Source organism: Microtus oregoni, unplaced genomic scaffold, assembly GCF_018167655.1.
Source record: "Microtus oregoni isolate MIOR12 unplaced genomic scaffold, Mior012 000011F_ref0000422, whole genome shotgun sequence".
NCBI lineage: Eukaryota > Metazoa > Chordata > Mammalia > Rodentia > Cricetidae > Microtus > Microtus oregoni.
Window position 1 is genome coordinate 3,221,149 of NW_024543070.1, and position 4,052 is coordinate 3,225,200.

General features: G+C 39.8%; 1 pseudogene; it reads right to left on the reverse strand.

Annotated features, from left to right (window-relative positions):
* Positions 1-904: 904 nt before the first annotated feature.
* On the reverse strand, positions 905-1,728 carry LOC121453543 (annotated as a pseudogene).
* Between the last annotated feature and the right edge of the window lie 2,324 nt (positions 1,729-4,052).

Genomic DNA, 4,052 nt, shown 5'->3' on the forward strand with positions numbered 1-4,052 from the left:
GTGAATACCTGGAAGTGGCATGTGGCAGAAAGCAAGGCTGGAGAACAAGGCCTGTAAAGACGCTGTTAGCTTTCAAGTCCACTCGCTGGTCTCCTTCTGCTCCAGCTAGAAAAAGTTGGGGATCTGTATCTCATTGTGCACTTTTTAGATGATCTTTTCTGATAATCAATACCTTCACTACACACTCAGTTCACCCCTCTTATGTAAGATGTCATAATTCATAATTGCTTCTTTTCTTTAATGTGTTTTTGCACTTTCATTTTCCACTTCTTTTTGATGATTTCCTTTCCTGTGTTAAAACTACAGGGTGTCAGCAAACTCGACACAAGCCGCAAACTTTACTGAAGAACAAGATTCACATGTGCTTTCTGTGCTACATACTTTTCCATTTTTATTTGTGTGTGGGGGGGGTGGGGTTGTGTGTTATTGTGTGCAGTTGTCCACAGAGGCCCGATGATACAGGCGCTTATGAGCAGCCTGATTGGTGCAGAAAAACCAGTCTGGGTTCTCTAGAAGAGTAGAAAGCACACTAAAGCTCCGAGCCATCTCTCTAGCCCCCAAACCAAAGAGTCAATGCTCACACACTGGTTCTCTGGTTATGGAGTTATTGTTCTGGTTCTGATAATTCAAAGGTCCTGCTTTACATTTTTAACTTTCTCAATAATTCCATATCCTGTGAATATAAACTTCTCTAGCAAGTTCTGAAGACTTGGTGTTTTAATTTCTCGTTCTTTCTTTTTCACAAACAGGACTTTTTTTTTTCTTTTTTTAAAATATTTATTTATTATGTATAAAATGTTCTGTCTGTATGCCTGCAGGCCAGAAGAGGGCACCAGACCTCATCACAGATGGTTGTGAGCCACCATGTGGTTTCAGGGAATTGAACTCAGGACCTTTGGACTTTTTATTTGTCACTATTGGAAGTCTGGAATTTAAAACAGTTTCTTGGTTCATATCCATCAGTTCGTTCAACTTTAGCCTCTGACACGTCATCAGTAGAGCTCCATGAGTTTTCACAATTCAAACTTGGGTTTTTCCACATTTTAATTTTTCTAAGGAAAACATTGTGAAGAGGATAACTGGACTTGCAGGTCTTTACGTTTTCCCCAATGCTGTCTGCAATCAATATATTAACCAGTTCCTCCAAGATAATTGTCTGGCCTTCTCGGGTCATGATTTTTATCATCTTCCATATCTGGAGGACCTGCTGGTGCTGTACACAGGACCTATCTGGTTGTTATGTTTTTAGAGAAACTAACACAGGACAGAAGAAGCAAAGAACTATCAGTTATCTTGACAGCAACATAAGCTTCAATCATGGTCTGGTCTGCCACTTTTTGACCATGGAACACATTTTGTCCTGGGTAAGATCCATGCCATGGAAGTTAATCAGATGTTTTTTGTTTTGTTTTGTTTTGCTTTTTCGTTCTTTCTTTTGTCTTGCTTTTGCCCTGACCGTCCTCAGTAATTAGCTTGAATTTTCTACACGCAACTCTGTCATTCTGTACATCAGCAAAACTCTCTTCAAACACATAACCCCTGAGGCCGTCAGATTCAATTTTGGTTCCTTGAATCCGTGTGATGAGTGTTTTTCAATGTTTTTTAAAATTGAGAATAGACAGAGCTTTCACATCATACATCTTTCTTAGAAAATGGATCAACCACCTTCTTCTTGGCTTCTTTCTTGACTCCTTTAGTCAGGGACTTGTCTTTGCTGTCTACTTCCATAGTGCTGCTCAGAGAACCAAAGGGGAGGAAGTAGATGCAGCTTGTATAAGAACTTATGTGAGTGGAGAGGGACTTTTATTACTTGGTAGAAATGGAACCTTGCTTTAAAAAATAATTAGTGATCCTAGAGAAGCTAAATAAGAAGGGGAACCCAAAGAAAAACATATAGGCATCCTCCTGAATATTAACCTTCATCAGGCGATGAAAGGAGACAGAGACAGAGACCCACATTGGAGCACCAGACAGAGATCTCAAGGTCCAAATCAGGAGCAGAAGGAGAGAGAGCACGAGCAAGGAACTCAGGACCACGAGGGGTGCACCCACACACTGAGACAATGGGGATGTTCTATCGGGAAGTCACCAAGGCCAGCTGGCCTGGGTCTGAAAAAGCCTGGGATAAAACTGGACTAGCTGAACATAGAGGACAATGAGGACTACTGAGAACTCAAGAACAATGCCAATGTGTTTCTGATCCTACTACACGTACTGGCTTTGTGGGAGCCTAGGCAGTTTGGATGCTCACCTTACTAGACCTGGATGGAGGTGGGTGGTCCTTGGACTTCCCACAGGGCAGGGAACCCTGATTGCTCTTTGGGCTGACAAGGGAGGGGGACTTGATTGGGGGAGGGAGAGGGAAATGGGAGGCGGTGGCGGGGAAGACAGAAATCTTTAATAAATAAATAAATAAATAAAATAAAAAATAAAAAGATGGGGGTGGAAGGGATGATTTCCTCGTTTTTGATATAAGCCATAGATCTGTCCACAAACATAAAAACAACAACAAAAAAACCTGGCTTCAAATTGGGATCAATTGTGCATCTTACCAAAGTTAAGGAGCTGGGGGCATCTTGACACAGCTAGTTACTATCATCATTATAATTGCTGCTAGTATTACTTTTTTATTAACTTGAGCATTGAGTGCAAAGAAACTGGTTTGTCTAATTTTGAAAACAGTCATTTTGCCTCTAAGAAAGGAGCACACGCACCGGTGCACGGTATCACTCCAGGGTGGCAAACACTTTCCATTGTCCTCAATGTGGTGGCCACATGTTATCTTTTTCTCCCAGAGAGCTAAGTCTAAAGCAAGAGGGTTTGGAGGAAATGAAAGAAGGAGAAAATGAGCTTTTCTTTTTCTTTTATGGCATTTAGAGTCTGTGCTAATGAACCCATTGGCATATCCCACAACCCCTGAAATTGTGCGTATATGATCAAATGTGTGTGTTTAGTAAAGAAAATTAACAAGGCACATTGTGACTGTTCTGAGCAGTTATTTCTGTTTCCACGAAACGGTTGTAAATCTTTTGAAGCAAACTGGGAGAAAACGATGAGCCTGGTGCACTGTGAATGTTTAGTGATCCTGTGTACAAATCATCTATATATTACACTGCTCTGCAAAGCACAAATGTGCTTATGAGAGATTCTGTAAAATAAATGTGCAATAGAGTTTCACTAATGGAAAACACTTAAAAGGTGAAAATTATCTCTATCCTATGTATACATAAAAGTACCCAATATTTTAAAGTCACTCGAGGAATTATTTTTGCAATATTAATGGCCATAATGTAACTAATGTAATTAATGGCCATAATTCATTCATAATGCAGTGAATGAATTGAAAATAGAATAAATGGATATTCAAGAAAATCAGAGATTTTGAAACTTGGAAAAATACTTTTAAGAGGATTTGGCTTGTTCAATCTGACAAAGAACTAAGAACCAGAAAAAAAAATAAAACACATATACAGAGAAGCATTTTCTTCTCCTCCCTTCTCCTCCTTTCCCTTTTCCCACTTCCTCCCTCCCAAAATACCAGAACTGGAAACAAAGGCAAGTTAACTGACATACTTTCTACTCTCCCAATAGGAGCTGCTTTGTTCTTGTGATCCAACTCGACCTCCACAGCAACCTCAGAAACCTGTGGTCACGTAATAACCATCCCCAGGCTTTCTTCTAGAGATGAACTGTTCACTGGCAGATGTAGAGACTTTTTCAGATGAAAGATAATTATAGTCAGTCTCTTCCACTTCTCCTTATAATTTCATCTGTCCATCCAAATTACAGATGCCTCTTTCTTCCTTTCTTTCTTTCTTTCTTTCTTTCTTTCTTTCTTTCTTTCACTCTATCTCCCTTACCAGGTCTAGAGAAATCCAGTAGTTATTAAATCTTTCAGGCAGCCAGTAAAATGACAACTAGCGCTATCTTAGAGATGGTTCTGTTCAGAGAAGGATTCGCGGCTGACTGTCTGGAGTATTTTTGTTCCTAAAGTTTATCTTTATCATAATGCAATATATTTACCACATGTGGGCAAAATTCTGTGTCATATC